The sequence below is a fragment of the Spea bombifrons genome, chromosome 10 (assembly GCF_027358695.1).
Source record: "Spea bombifrons isolate aSpeBom1 chromosome 10, aSpeBom1.2.pri, whole genome shotgun sequence".
NCBI classification, from domain to species: Eukaryota; Metazoa; Chordata; class Amphibia; order Anura; family Pelobatidae; genus Spea; species Spea bombifrons.
In genome coordinates, this window is record NC_071096.1 from 29,530,343 (window position 1) to 29,547,368 (window position 17,026).

The 17,026-nt window shown below is 41.7% G+C and overlaps 2 protein-coding genes across 2 annotated transcripts in view; both read right to left on the reverse strand.

The window, feature by feature from the left end:
- The window catches only part of SMPD3 (sphingomyelin phosphodiesterase 3), a 44,333-nt gene extending 29,881 nt beyond the window's left edge, over positions 1-14,452 (reverse strand). The window contains exon 1 of the mRNA XM_053448916.1: positions 14,277-14,452. The gene's annotated coding sequence lies outside the window, so the exon portion shown is untranslated. The remainder of the gene's footprint in view (positions 1-14,276) is intronic.
- PSME3IP1 (proteasome activator subunit 3 interacting protein 1) overlaps positions 1-17,026 on the reverse strand; it is a 235,321-nt gene that overhangs the window by 104,656 nt on the left and 113,639 nt on the right. The gene's annotated exons all lie outside the window — the stretch shown is intronic.

The following is a 17,026-nucleotide window of genomic DNA, read 5'->3' on the forward strand; positions in this document are numbered from 1 at the left end:
ACAGAGATTTGTCTCTTAATGATATCTTCATATGATTAATGCCAGGTTAACCCTCTGTGGTCTGGCATGAAGATGTTGCAAACCATGTTCTCACAGTTTTTCCATTGTTCTGCATGGTGTTGGTTGTCTATTTTATCAATATTTTTTAGGGTAAGGCGTTACATGAAGCTGGGCTTTGGCCAGTATAGCGGACCTCATACCTCTAACTATTATGAACATCGGCTGTAAAATAGTCAGCATAAAACAACCTTAAGAGCAGCACACATCGTGTATATAGGTAGCACTTTACTGAATATACAGTTGATCTGCCTCTTCAGCAGTCAATCGTCCCACCTCTTTCATCGATCTGTCCTTTGTAAACCGCTCCGCTGATCCCCTGCTATTAATTTATACATCCCGAGTACGGCCAGGTAGATCGGTACATGTGCGGTTCAGCAGCGCGTGAAACGTAGATGTGTCCTGGATGAAAACAGCCGGTGTGCTCACCCTAATGACAGCAAGCCACTAGCTGTGGCATTGGAGCACTGAAATGGTTAATCCTAGTGACACGTGTACTTACTCTGTACCTGATGAGATGGCAAAAGTCCTAACTGGGGGTAAAGAGCCGCCCCACTGATAAATCCTGACAGTAGATCTCTTTTTCACTACATTACTTGCCTCTCTGTTCATGATATGAACGTGGAGTATTCTGTTTAGAATAGTCAAATATTAGTATTGATACGGCTGCTGAGCACATATATGTCACAGTAGCATAATATTCCTTAAGGTTATATGTCCACCTATCTTGTTTCTTCAGCTTAGGACAGATTTTGTGCGGTGTTTTCATTCTAAGACTACATCTGATGGAATCTCGCACGGTTTGAAAGGAACAGAACGGAATCAGCATATTCCTGTTCTTGCTTCGCTGACCAGAAAGCCTGTCTCAGTCCCCTGTGACTCCTCTTAGGAGGGAGGGATGGCGGAAGAAGGAGGGCACCATGGCCCCCATACACCTCTCTCCTCTTACAAAGATCCCCCTGTCCTCAGGTACAAACGACAAGGAGGTTATGTGTGAGAGATCTTGGAACAACATCTGGGAATCACGAATCGCCTCTCCTCCAACCACGTGCCCTCCGCTCATTAACACAATGGGTGTAATATCTGGCTCGGAACATGAATATGATCCTGCTTAAGCCCACTCGCAGCTTAGCCAATAAATCCCTGATCCCTAATGTGACTACCAAGTTGTCCCTAGAACACGCCACCAAGCTGTATTTTGGATACTGACCTAAGAATGTAGAAGTAGAGGTTAACAAGCAATGGGAATTTATTCTGCCAGTGAAAAATGGGGATCTGCCCAGGGGGCCACATGCGCACCCATCCCACCCTTGCCCTTCAACGCTTAAGAACCCATACCGCAAGATCTGGTTAGTTTCAACCCAGAAATTCTTAGTTTTTTTACCGTATAAATATTATATTTTAGCCGCACGTGGTATTTTACACTACCTTTAATGGATAGGTTCCTCTCGCGTCCCCACGGCACGCACAAAAAGGCTAATAAAAGATTGGCCTGTGTGTACGTAGGCTTCCTCGGGGCATGTACACAACACAGCTGTTAAATGCTTACACCTATAGTTATTTCAAGGCGCATTCACTTGATCTCGGCGAGGCGGCAGAGCAGCTATCCACACCAGGTAACCGCAGATAGGAAATCACAGAATTTTTTATTTTTTTTTCATAGGTAGAATTAATTATGTATAACGTATTCGTTTGTTTGGAAGTTCAAAAAGCCAGAATTAATGAGATCAGCCATCTAAACAGCTCAGGAAACGCAGATGAATAATTTATAGCTGCTGAAGCAAACAGAGTTTATGGGTCTGTAACATGCCCTGTGTTATTTTACGCAGTAATTTCAGGATATTAGTACAGAATAGTATGCAAAAAAAAATGATTAAAAGGAAAGATTAGAAGAAGAAAAGCCCCTTTGTCTAATACAGAGTTCAAGCCCATCTAGATTGCAGCTGCTGCTGAACCTCTTGCGTTGTATTTACCAAAAACAACCTAAAGTTTCCGAGATCGCATCATTTTCTTTTTTATGGCCTTCGGCTAATTGGTTTTTACATAATTAGGGACAATTTAGAATTTTCGGTTCGAAAGGTGCTCTTCTGCACAGACAAAGTTTTCCCGGTTTCTATGGTAACAACCTATTAGCGCATAGGCATGAGGCATCGTTATTCTTTTGTGTTGGTTTCCATTACATTGTGTCACATTGTGCGTTATATTTTTCCACTATTTGTTTTGTCTCACATTTAAAGTTGACCTTGTTTGTGACATCAAGGAAATCGATGCAAACGTCTGCTTCTGGTTAAGGAAAACATCTGGCTCTGCGCTGTACGAGCTGAAATCCTAGCAAACGTATAGATCTAGATATGAATGGGAATAACCTCAAGCTATAGCTGTGCTCATACCCATGCAGGGCCCGGTGGACTGTATCGGGGGCCACTGAAAAGCCACAGCTTAGCATACCCTCTGCCTGAGGACAGCCTAGAGACCACCCAGCCAAAACTTACCATAATGAAGGCTATTATTATTATTATGCGCATTTACTTTTATTTGGGCTTCCTGACAAGTCAGCAACACCATTATCAACAGCATACCTCCAATGTGCCCATCTTTAGGAGGTACATACCTCATCATTAGGACGAGGGCACCACTTAAAGGGCGAAGATCTAAATTATAAAGCAGGGGACTGCCCATCATTTCAGTAATTTTGCCACAAAAGTTATTGTCTTAGTGGCACTCCTGCTTTAAACTGCATCATCCAGCACTCAGAGCAACCTAATGGGTTCTGGCCCCTGGTGACCAAGTGAAACTCTGTTTTTCATTAGTAAGGAAAGCAAAATGAATGACTTGCGGAGGTAATTAACTTAATAATGCATGTGGTGAGCGAAGGAGGCAGGCACTTTGGGAACGGCGCTATGCTCCAGAGCGTTCGCTAATCCTGTTCATTTGGCGACAGATCAGCTCTCACCAGATACTCCGATTCCTTTATAATAATGCAATAAAAACCTTAACTAGGCGTACGAGTCTCATACCTGGGAATTTTCCATCTTGAACTCACTTGGGACTCTTCTAAATACCAACACAGGCAGTAAACAAATATCCCTAGAGGGCAATTTTTTACAACCAAGGACAACTAATTTGAACTTCATTTTCATTCATTTCTTGGGGGGTAGGGCACAGAAAAGTTATGGAACATCAGGTTTGCTTATCGCGGGTAGAAGGAACTTAAACGTTTTGGCCCAATAAGAACCTTATTCAGTAAATGACTCATAGGAGTCAATAGTTAAAGAGCGATCTGAAGACCTCTATGCACCACGTAACCATGACCAAGCATGACGAACCACAATTTTGTTTTAGAGCTACTGGGCTTTTTCCGTATACCCAGGAACCTGCCTCAGAGGCCTGTTTATGGTAGCGGATTGCCAGCACTCCAGGGCATTTGTTTTTGGGCTTTTAAACCAGACTGTCCGTATGACAAAGATATGCTAAACAACTAAAAGATTCATGAACAAGGTTCTAGTACAAAAAAAGACCATTGAGAAGCATGGGCAGAAGGCCTATAGTTTAAAGTCATAAAAATTACATCATTTCAGGGGCAAGTAGGTACGCGGTGGAAAGTAAGTCGCATGGGCGCTTCAGAATTCTTTCCATCTATGTTTTAAAGTTCCCTCGAATAATTATATGTTTATTCATTTAATTAGAAACAATAGCAATTACCGTGGCACTTAACAAGACTGATCCCCGCAGGTCTCTATCACCAATAAACATAATAAGTGGTTACAACGTATGCTCAGGGAGTAGGATGAGGAAGGAGTCTGTTCCATACTAGTGAGGGAATGTAAAGCCAAGGAAGAACGGCAAGATGAATGGGGAAGAAGAGTGGAGCATCTGATGAAAGAACAAGACAGAGTGGTATATCTGATGAACAAACGAGACAGCGTGATGTATCTGATGAAAGAACGAGACAGAGTGGTATATCTGATGAACAAACGAGACATTGTGGTGTATCTGATGAAAAAAACGAGACAGTGTGGTGTATCTGATGAAAGAACTTGGGACTCTAGAGTATCCCAGTTTCCCAGGTCCTAACAGAAGCATTATGTAGACAATGGCTTCCACAATATTAAAGATCTATATCATAAGCAATGCTATCTTAAATTCTGCTTCTTATAAGATTGGCTAGAAGATCAAGGTGGCTTCTTCTTGACAATCAGAAGACTACTATGGCATGAGTCAACAGAGCAAACATGAAATAGAAGGATTTAGAAGTTACTCAAGTCAACATGAAATAGAAGGCCTAAGCCAAGCCACCGATCATGTGTGACCGCTCAGTTTCTTTCATGCAATCAGCATAACCTCCTTGTCCCAAATTGTTTAGGCAACTGAACAGCAGTCTTTAAAAGCACAAATTGTTGAGAACACCGACAGCCTAAAGGCTCAGCTTCACACATATAAAGGGTAGGTGTGTGGTTTTCTAGCGGTGGGCTTGTGTTTTACTATCCCTTTAGGTATTTAAGCACGCTGTTAGAAAGTCAGTATAGTCATGCTGCTGAATTGCTCCCTTACTTGCCAGATATCATTGAGTTATGGCAGATGGTGGGGGAGGGAAGCTTCCAGTGGCTAGCACTGCTTGAGATGGTGGACAGATGGTATGGTGCACGCTCTCCCTTGGCTCCTGCACCATGGCGCTGTAGAAACCGTGAATAAAGCAGGAAGCTAACCCACAAATAAAGATTAGTACACAATACACAGAAAACGACAGATGATGAGACCCATTCAGCCCCCCTTTGACCTTTCCCTGCCTTTACAGAATAGCCTCTTGTGGGCTAAAAGCATATTTGAATCATGTTACTGTGTAAGCTCTGACTTCCCACAGACAGTGGAAAATACATAAAATAATATTTTTATTAGCATCATTCATCAGTACTAGGAGCAACAGATGTAATATGTATTCCAAGCTACAGCACTGGTTTGTCTTTGTTAAGGCAAGCTACATCCTGTGGCCCCAACAAAGTGGAGGCTCCCCAACACGGGCCACAGGAAGCAACATGGAGCTATGTTGAGAGTGGGGAGTGGGATCCTGAGTTGGTCCAGTGGATTCATAATCCAGATTTGTCATTACAGTCTATAAAAATCATCTGCAATACAGAGCAGACAGCATAGGAGTATCACAGGGGCAGGTTAACGTACCCTTCACAGGGGCAGGTTAAGGTACCCCAAATCTCAAGTAATGTGCATACCTTCCTGTAAGAAGTATGTAACATAAATAAATGTGTAACGTGTATTATTTGTTTGGATAGCGCTTACACCTACCGGTACTTCCCTTTACATAAATGAACTCTCACACATAATAAATTTACAATGTATCTACAGTGTGCTTCAGAGTTTGTGCTAACTGTGTCTTAATCAGAAACATTTCTTAATATAAAATGAACCTTCATAAAGAACTCCAACTAATGTATTTATGCTCTAAAGGGCACAAGGACCTCACTAACCCCTTAAGGGTTGTCCTTAAACCCATTAATGACAATGCATTGTGAGCCCGTTTGTCTTGAATGGGTTAAAAAAATGCACTTTTAAAGTCAGACATGAGTTTCCAGGATCTCCTCAGATGAACACAGGTGGGCCAATCAGTCTGTCAGACACTGCTAATTAAAGTGCCACCTGCGTGCAGATGGGGGATGTGCATTAGACTCTGGCCACGCCCCCGAGGTTCTATTACACAGATCTGTTGCTAAAGTCTTTCGTTTGCAGGACAGTCTACGTCCCACACAATGGACACTAAGCCTTCGTCAGTTTTCTTTATTTTTTGTATAAAATAAATAAGCATAATGGCATAACTGTTCCTTTAGCTTCAGGATCTCCCCAATCGTGATTTTCTGTACAGAAGTGGTTCCGGGTATCTCAGTGTGTGAGCTATCACAGACCGCCTATGCTTCTGTTCCCCACTTGGTGTATGATTCAAGAAAGGTGTGATGCCCCAAGCAATTCAAAGCCATTGGAAGGGAAATGGTTCAACCATTGCCCTTGGAAACAGGTCATTAAGCTAGTGTGACCCAGCTGTAAATCAGACCACTGGCACCTGTTTGTGTTTGAGCCCTGGGGAGTTTTAATAAGAAATATTTTTTTATTTAGCATCGAAAGTTACATTGTGGTTCAAGATGGCACTAATGCTCCATTTGTACTCAGATTTTTGGAGGGCACAAAAAATGTCTTCCAATGAGAATTATCCCCACTATGCAACGCATGCATTAAACCGTTCGTAAGATAACACAACTAAATATCTGCCCCTTGGATGAAATCTGACCCACTCTCTGGCCAACTATCAGTTTCTGCCCCTCTACCCCCTGTCCACTTATTTCTACCCCCCCCCCCTCCACCCCTCCTTTCTCCCAGTACTGAGATGGTTGCCCAGCAACAGATAAACCAGCTAAATGTGTTTTCCCAACCTTTCTGCATCCCTGCCTGTGCAGAGAGGTTTATGGGACATTATCCCATATCAGCATGGGTTTACAAGGGATCGGTCCTGTCAAACTAACCTGATCAGCTTTTATGAGGAGGTGAGCTCAAGACTGGATCGGGGAGAATCGCTGGATGTCGTATATCTTGATTTTTCCAAAGCATTTGATACGGTGCCACATAAAAGGCTGGTACATAAAATGAGAATGCTTGGGCTGGGGGAGAATGTGTGTATGTGGGTAAGTAACTGGCTCAGTGATAGGAAACAGAGGGTGGTTATTAATGGTACATACTCTGAGTGGGTGACTGTTACTAGTGGGGTACCACAGGGGTCAGTTTTGGGTCCTATTCTTTTTAATATATTTATTAATGACCTTGTAGAGGGATTGTATAGTAAAGTATCAATCTTTGCAGACGATACTAAGCTCTGTAGCGTGGTTAACACAATAGAGGACAGTGCACGATTACAAATGGATCTGCATAGGTTGGAGGCTTGGGCTGGGATGTGGCAGATGAGGTTCAACACGGATAAATGTAAGGTTATGCACATGGGGAAGAAAAATCCAGGCTGGGAATATGTATTAAATGGGAAAACACTGGGGACGACTGACATGGAAAAGGACTTAGGAGTCTTGGTTAACAGTAAATTTACCTGTAGCGACCAGTGTCGGGCAGCTGCTGCTAAGGCAAATAAAATCATGGGGTGCATCAAAAGGGGCATGGATGCCCATGACAAGGAAATAATTCTACCATTGTACAAGTCACTAGTCAGACCACACATGGAATACTGTGTACAGTACTGGGCACCAGTGTACAAGAAAGATATAGTGGAGCTGGAGAGGGTTCAAAGACGGGCAACCAGAGTAATAAGGGGAATGGAAGGACTGCAGTACCCAGAAAGATTATCAGAATTAGGGTTATTTAGTTTGGAGAAAAGACGGCTTAGGGGGGACTTAATAACTATGTATAAATATATAAGGGGGCAGTACAGAGATCACTCCCAGGACCTATTTATACCCAGGACTGTATCTATAACAAGGGGACATCCTCTACGGCTGGAGGAAAGAAGGTTTCTACACCAGCACAGACGGGGGTTCTTTACAGTAAGAGCGGTGAGACTATGGAACTCTCTGCCAGAGGAAGTGGTAATGGTAAACTCAATAAAAGAGTTTAAAAGGAGCCTGGACGTGTTTCTTGAAAGCAATAATATCACAAGTTATGGATAGTAAATTAATAGGGACAGAACGTTGATCCAGGGATTTATTCTGATTGCCATATTTGGAGTCGGGAAGGAATTTTCCCCCTGGTATGGGGCAATTGGCATCTGCTTCATAAGGGTTTTTTGCCTTCCTCTGGATCAACACGGTAGGGACACAATATGTATATAGGTTGAACTTGATGGACTTTGGTCTTTTTTCAACCTTATGAACTATGTTACTATGTTACTAAAAGGGGGTATATTCGTATGTGATATGCATAGAATTATCTTAATTGCAGGCTGTGCTAAATGCACATGCAATTAAACAATGCATGTATAAGTGACAACGGAGGACCTCGGGCCAGCCAAACACTTAATAGGTTAAATGAAGCTGCACAAATCTCATTTAAGGATTAATTAAAAGCATTTTGTGAGGTTTCTTGGCAATTTGAGAATTTTCAAAGTTGAAAGCAAGCGAAATGGGTTCTTTGTAATGGCCTAAAAACATGCACTGCAGCGAGCTTTAGCCTGTGATGTAGCCACCAAGCCACCAGGGTCTTCTGAACAAGGGTCACAAATACCCTAAAGCTTACCTTTTGGGGTTTATTCACTAAGGAATGATAAGGAGAGTTTGCGGGAGACTCGTGGTTGCAACACCCTCGCTTCACTACCCATTCTTATTATTATTTTTTTTATATAGTGCCATCATATTCCGTAGCGCTGTACAACGGGTTAGATTTGCAGCACCCAACCAGTTTAAAGGCATTCATAGATTCTAAAAAGCATTTATCCAGTTAAAGTCTGTCTCCACTACATAAAATACTCAAAAGATTTTAATGGGTCTCCACATTCTAGTTCCTAGGTCCTGAGATTGTTGGAAAAAAAATCCTTTTAACTGTCTCAGGAGATTTGTAGGAGGATAAAGGTAAAATACACAACGCAGGCCAAGAATATACATTACATTACTTATTATTGCTAAAGTAAAATAAAAGGATGGCCTGGGCAGAGACATTCCCTTGCTGCGTTCGAGAACAACTCATCAAAAACTTTTCCACTCGCAAGATCAGGAGCAGAAGATCTGACAACTGGAGAATTTATCAAAAGCATTGATGCCAAGTACAAACTGATTAATTATTTGCAGGATTAGCTTCAGCATCACACAGTTAGAACTTTCACTTAACCAAGTCTGCAAAGTTTCTTTTGTAAGTTAACTCTTCGAGTGTTAACATAACTTGTTTTCACGTGCAAGCTTGTGTTCGGAACAGCGATGCCTCCTCTATAGACAGACCGTTTGATGGCTACAGAAAAATATATGGGGGGGTAAGGCCATAAAATGTTATTTTTAAAACAAAGTTCATCCTCCTTAGGTTTAGACAGGGGCAATAGAAACAATCCGTATTACACTATTAAATGCCAAGGATGGATCTCTCACACTTTCCCTATTTGCCTCCAATTCTGAAATAAAATTATATTAAGGTACAAGAAATTATAGTGAAATCCCAACACTAAAAGGGTCTTGACTGCTTCTACTACTGGTGGTAGCCTGCGTAGGGTCATACCCTCTCCAGATCATATGCAATACTCACACCAACGACATGGGGGTACGTGCAATCCTGATACCGGTGACATAATAATGCAATTTCATTCATATCAATTATTTGGGTAGGTTTAAAGACCAGCAACCCAGAACGGTTATATGGGGACTAACAACAGTGTAGTCTGGGTCCAAAATGCATTGTCTATGCTCCTTTCACGTTATAGGCTAATTAAAATAGGGCCCTAATGTCGGTTCCTGTCTGGGGCCGAGGGTAGTCTTCATCTGCCTCTGAGATCAGAAGCTGGGCCAGTAGTTACAGAAGGAATGTTGTATCTTTATTTATTCACTTACGCTGGAGTTTGCCATTTCAGCTCACCAGTTTCTCAATGGCTTATAAAGGGCCGAGAAGGGCCGAGATGGCCCGGCGTACTGCACAGTTCAATAGCAAACATAACTTCTACCTCCAACAGCTAACAGACAGAGTTTAGTCCTTCTATCAGGAAACATAGAATTTGATGGCAGAGAAGAACCACTTGGCCTGTCTAGTCTGCTCCTTTTTCCGGGTGTACAGACTCAGACCTTAATCAGTCGTTGGTCTCATCTTACATTTGGGAGCCTTATGCCTAGCCCATGCATGTTTAAATCCCCTTACCGTATTAGTGTCTACCACTTCTGATGGGAGGCTGTTCCATTTATCAACCACCCTCTCAGTAAAGTAAAACTTCCTTACATTATATCTGAGCCTCTGACCCTCTAGTTTTAGATTAGGACCTCTTGTTGCAACATTTCTCTTCTTTTCTTAAATCCCTTTAAGTGCTCCAAGCTATAGGCAGAAGTTCCCATGAGTTGACCCTTCACAAAACACAAAGAATCTCTCCTGCAAACTAGTATCTTGGTGAATAAATGTCATCAGCCTTTAAAACAGGTGTGTGTCAAACTGCATGCCTTAGAAGACATACAAATAATGTGCATTTAGGATTATTACATGTGAATTAGAAGACTGCGGGGTTACGACCTCCACCGACTTGTTTATAAACAAACCTTAAGGACACAGGGAGAGTTTGTAAACAATTATTCACTCTTATGTTGATAACATTAAAAGCTTTATTTTCAAAACAATGTTAACAAAAGCAACAGGGTTGGTTTCCATGGTAACGTGTCCAGTTTTAAAACTACACTCCAGATTTGCCCTATGTTTTAAGAGCGTTTGGCCGTTCGCTAATGAATACGATAAGTGCCACCGGAAGCATAATAAATGACTTATATCATAAAACTCCTCCTGGTGGCTCAACATCTCCTCAAATGCCACCTCGTGCTGGGCTCCTGGCAGTGGCTTCTTATAAAGTTCGACTTGCTCATAAAAAAGGGTACTGGGGTGAAAAAAAAATCAGTCTAACGGGTTCCCACGCACATTACAAAGGATTCTGGGAAAACGGTGTCACCTGAAAGCTGAATTATGACTTTGAATTACTTAATTCCATCATGTATGCGGCAAGTACGTGTTTAACGCATAGCAATGTAATATTGTAACCTTTAATACAATTCACACATTGCTACTGAAGACGGCGTTACGGGAATTATGGAGGACGCGCCACAGGGAAGGCGAAAAGAAACAAAGAGCCATTCAGCCCGTCTAGTCTGCCCATTTCTCGAGCCATATGCCTATCCCATGCATGTGTAAATTCCCTCGCTGTGTTAACCTCTACCACTTCTGCTGGGAGGCTACTCCACTTATTGCTAACCCTCTCAGTAACGTAGAAATGTATTGCATTACATCTAAGAAAGAAAATATGTCTGTATAACTGACAGGTTTATGCCTTTTAAGGGCTCAGTCTACAGTTCTATCATTATAACTGGAACCATTGTATAGGGCCCACTGATAAGGACCACCTTCAGAGAATAGAAGGGAAGACACCCAAATCAAGCTTTACACAGATACATCAGAGCATGAAGATGCTAAAAAACAATATACAAGGTGGGGCTCATATTTGATATAATTCTGGTGTACAGTCCACAGCGCAGGACCAGTCCACAGCATAGGATTAGCCCACAGTGCAGGACCAGTCCACAGTGCAGGATTAGCCCACAGTGCAGGACCAGTCCACAGTGCAGGATTAGCCCACAGTGCAGGACCAGTCCACAGCATAGGATTAGCCCACAGCGCAGGACCAGTCCACAGCATAGGATTAGCCCACAGTGCAGGACCAGTCCACAGTGCAGGATTAGCCCACAGTGCAGGACCAGTTCACAGTGCAGGACCAGTCCCCAGCGCAGGATTAGCCCACAGTGCTTTCCAGTCCACAGCGCAGGACCAGTCCAGACCGCAGGATTAGCTCACAGTGCAGGACCAGTCCACAGAGCAGGGCCAGTCCCACAGTGCAGGACCAGTGGGTTGGTCGCCATGGTGATAAGACAATGTTGTAAACTTTTTTTTACATAACCACCATTCTATATTCGGATTCCTAGGGCAGATTTCACAGATGATGGCTGGGACGTTTAATTAGAATGTAATATGATCAGGTGTCAATCATCTCCTTCTCAATGTAGGTAATGGGGCAGCATTGCAGGGTCTTTATGGTGAATGTAATGGGTTAATCCATCAAGTTGCACACCCACAGGAGAAGCGTTCAAACTGCCATGTGAAGCCAGCCTCCTCTCATCCTGCTGACAGGGGATGTGGCAGGATTATTTTCTTTCAGCACAATGTAAAAACATGGCTGGAATATGGGAAGATTAGCACACTGATACCGTCATTACATATGAGCAGAAGAAGTAGCATCACGTAAAAAGGAAAAAGGAGATTGTCATCAACAACCTGTTAGATCCGACGCTTCCTGGGCTGCTTCATCTGATGCCTACTTTAGATCTACATTTACAGACGCATCCAAATTGTCAGCCTGTAGCTGCCTGATCTAAAAGAATCATCACATCAGAACGGGGTCTAGTCCATAAAGCATGTTCAGGATTGATCTGAGCTTATTCTTCAAGAAAAACCTTCTCAAATAGGTGAAACACATAAAAATAGTAAACGAAAAAGACATTTTGCTTTTAGATCAAATGCCACCACAAGGCTCCCCCTGACATATACTTAAACCATCATGCTCTACCAGGGCTATACCATTTAAGTATATATATATATATATATATATATATATATAGACACACACTAATGTTCAATAGTTTGGGGTCCCTTAGCTGTTTTCATGGAAAACAAGGACTAGCTGTAACAAGGGTTTTCTAAGGATCAATTAGCCTTTAAAATTTAAACTTGGATCATCAAACAAAACGTGCCATTGGAACATAGGAGTGATGGGAGTGATAAAGGACCTCTGTACGCCTATGAAGATATTCCATAAAAAATCTAGCTACAATGGTCATGTACAACATTAACAAAGTCTGCGCTGTATTTCTGATCCATTTCATGTTATTTTAATGGACAAAATTAGATTTTCGTGAAAAAGAAAGACATTTCTAAGTGACCCCAAACTTTTGAATGGTAGTGTGTATATATATATATATATATATATATATATATATACATGTACATACACACACACCCTTACCCCAGACCAGGCTGCACCATATCTACTTGAAGATAACATTAAACTACTTGTGAGTGTGTGACATCTCCCTTAAACAAAGTGATCTTAACTTCTCAGCTAAAACCCTATGACTTCTCAGCAGCCTGCCCTGTGTGGCTCAGACACGGTGTCCACTTTAATACGATTTTAGATGTTTTCCTTGAAAGGTCTAATGCTTCTCTGTGTTATCTCCTCTACACCTTACACTACAAATGTCTAAGCATCCTCATCTTGAAGAATTGCTCTTCTACCAAACTTCAATCTCATCATCCATGTCTGATGCGTGAGCTATTTTTTTCCACCTACATTGTCTATATAGAGTGTTGCTAAATCCATCCCCTGTTAGATGCAGACCTTGGAACATTATAATCGATTAAAAGACATTAAAAAAAGGTTCAGCGATAAAGATAATGAACCATCAAATCCTACAACTTAACACATATGATGATGATGAAGAAGAAAAATAAGAAGGAAAAAGAAGAAGAAAAAGAACAGAAAGAAAAAGAAGAAGAAAGAAGAAGAAGAAGAAAGAAGAAGAAAAGCCACACTTTAATTATGAGGCTGAGCCACTCCCATTATTGATAATGACAAGAATGGGGGAAAAAAGAAGGCTGGCTTAAAAAAAATCCAGGTTTAGGACTGGAAAAAATAAATGTATAAATCAGACAAACAAATCATGTTTGCAACAAAATAACAAATACAAATAAAGCAAACAAGTATACCAGAGATCCTGATGCTCCATTCTATTCCATAGGAACACATTTACTAAATGGAATGTGTAATGTTTCAAATGTTATAGTTTCACATACATCTATCGATGAGATTAGATTGCATGCTTGTAGTACAAAGCTGCCAATACATTGTTTCGTTCTGTAATACACATTGTGTTGAATGTTGAAATAATTCATAAATCTTTTCTTTTATTTTCGCACAGTTCATATAAAATGCTCGGTTCTATGGTGGGTGTCTCTGGCCTCTGGGGCATACTTCATTCCTAGATCCATGTTCCTAGGCAGATCCTGTTGCCACCATCTGTTCCTCCAGAAATCACATCTCTGAGTAGATCAAAGCTTTGTATGGCCAAACACCAGAGAGGCACACGGTGCATGGGTCTAATGGTTTTAATAAACAGCAGGACCCATGAGGCTTTGCTTCCCCAATCATCCTGCTAATCTCTGGGTGGTTGGGCATATCCCCTGCCCCTGGCATGCAAAGGGTGCATACCTGGAATGCCAATCTCATTTAAAGGGATTACCGTAAAACCTGCAGACAAAGGTCTTTAGAGAAGCAAATGGGGGTATAAAGGGAAGGGGGCAGTTCATGGGTTAAGTGTCCTGAATAAAGGGGTAAACTGCAACCTGCTGACAATCTAATAGGCACAGAAAGCACCCAAATGTCTCACCCCTTCCACTGATCACACGCTCCCCGTTTGTAGACAGAATGAAAAAGATGGACTTACCTGCTGAGAAGAGTATGGATGTCCCTCTTGAGCAGGACCCGCGGGTTCTGGTACTTATACAGACAGACCTCTTCCTTTTCTCCCTCCTTGTATTTCTCTTTATCTTCTGCCTCTCTTTTTCACCCTCCCTCAGCTTTTCTCCCTCCCTTTCGCTCCAGTGTCTCCCACCCTCCCTCTTTTCTCTCTCCTCAGCACCTGCTGCTGAGAACAGCTCCTCTCTTAACACCCAGTGCGCGCCCCCGGGCGCGTCCCCAAACTCAGGGTTACGAGCCTCACCCTTCAGCCAATCAATATACAGAAGGCGTGACAGAAGATAGTGTTTTACTCCAAAGGCCGGGGGTTCGATAGTACCGCCCATTGGCTTAACCACAACCAATCGCTTGTCCGGCTTGTGGATGAATAAAAGGGAGGGAGGGAATAGCAGGAAATCAGAACGAGGTGTGAAACGCAGTAACTTCTCACAGCGACTGTATCACCAGACAATGCTTTTGAAATACATGATATTCGTATAGGAGCGCCATATGCACTAAACATTAAGTTAGCTTATTATGCGAGATTAAAGACCCTTCTGGTCAATGCTACAAGTAAATTCATATAGAGGTTTGTGAATGTCACAGTATGCATTCTATGTTTTATTGAAATAACAAATAATACACTGTATTTGCCTCATTTTCCCGTCCCCTCACTTCTCCGGCTGGCCTGGGTATGATAAGGTGGCTCTGGCACTTTAAGGCCAGTGGCCATGTAATGATGTCAGCACAGCCGACAGCTGGATACGGCAGGCTGCACGCTGGTCTCGTAGTGTTCATTAGGGCATATCTAGCCGGCAGCTGGATACTACAGTACAGAGTGATATCAGGCAGAGGCCGGGCCTGCAGGTAGCATACTTAAGTATGCTATGTTCGCATGCCCAAGACTGTACATTGGCTCAGCTTGCAAGTGTGGATAACAATAACAGAAAGGTTGTATGATACACTTCTAGTAAAATAAAAAGTTACGTATATATAAAAAATCCTCTAGTGCTTCATTCGCAAGACTGAAGCGGCGTTTGGAATGCTGGTGTTACGTTATCCTCTGTTATCGTCATAATCTGAGTTGATGGTGGCGTGTCAATTTTTATTCTCAGAGCTCAGCTTTCTATAAACGTAAATGGAAATTGGGAGAACGTAACAGAATGGCCGACTGGATGGTTTGAGACCGGAGGGAAGGTGTCACGGCACAGAGGAATTTGAACATGGTAAGATATATTTCTTAATATTTGTTTAAAGGGTTAAGGGAAAGCGTGTAAGAATTGTGTCCATTCTTGTAGAGCAAGGTCTATCTGTGTTTTGATGACATCACCGTACCTACAGTAAACTGCCGTTTCAAATGTTTACACATGTTTATTGGGAATACTTTGGGGTTATTTATACAACGGGATTATGGTGTAAAGCTTTAAATGCAGTCTTAACACCATAGCAACCAATAGATCGACAGGGACATCTTTCTGGTTGCTATGGTGACTGTATATATACACGCTGATGTAGGGACATTTTCCTCCCCAGAGGCTGCTTTTTGCTTGGTGTATCCACGCCAGGCTGCCAGTGCATTTGGTGGCGCACCAATTCCATGTCATTACGACAAAAAGTAATGGTTTGGAGAGAAGGGGAGACATTATCTTTTAAACAAATGGAATATATATTGTAACGGGTTCACCACATATATATACGTATATATATATATATATATATATATATATATATATATAATTTATAAATCTGACATTACTCTCATTTTAAAAGTTTCAGATTTGGAATATTGATCAAAAAAATGCAAAGCTTAAATATCTTCAACGCATGTTTAGTGTTTAGTAAAGTAAGTAACTGGGGCTTGTGTTATTAAGAGCAGTAAGGATCCACGTTACAGTGTCATATTGAGACAGTTTCTTAAATAGCTGTATTTGCCAACACTTTCTAGAAAATCATTAAATATTTATTAAAAACCTTGATAATGTTAACATTTGTCTAGTATTGTTGTTACAAAGTGTCAAGAGCAGATCTGACAGATTACATTTACACAAATATCACTTGGAACTAACGCAACCCAGAATTTTATAGATTTGTTCGTTTTTCGCTCAGAAACAACTGCCCATCTACCCAGGAAGAATGATTCCAAGCTTTGGCAAGGGGGCACCAGGTTTGCCCTTGATCTTTGATAATTGCCACTCACAGCTCTCCCATCCCTGTGAATAAAGTATCCACTATTCTCTTCCACTTATTCACTTTTTAATTTAAACGCATCATACTTATCTATTTAAGTAATAGGAGACCTACTGACCCAATGAACAAAGATAAACTTATGTATCTATTGATACTTAGTAAATATAACTGATATGAACCTGCTCCACATTATTATAAACCTTTGCTTATTTAATATAAATATGAAGATCGGTTCATTTCGCGTTGTAGACCTTTTTGGCAACGTTATTCGTAGGGCTCCTGGGGCATGCCGGGAAATGTAGTCCGCCTGCAAAACGTTGTGGTAAAAAATAGTTTTAATAATTTTAGTTGTGTTTTTCGCATATCGGCAGTGCGTTTGTACACATTAATCTTCTATATTAATGGCAAATGTATGAACTGCGGAGCCCAATTATCGTTTTTGATAGAGATACGCGATACTAGGTTTCCCAGCATGCTGCGCGGTTAAGGCGGAAGTGTGCCAGCGGTTGTCATGACAACTGAGTGGTTGCACCTAGAACATAAGGAAGCTAC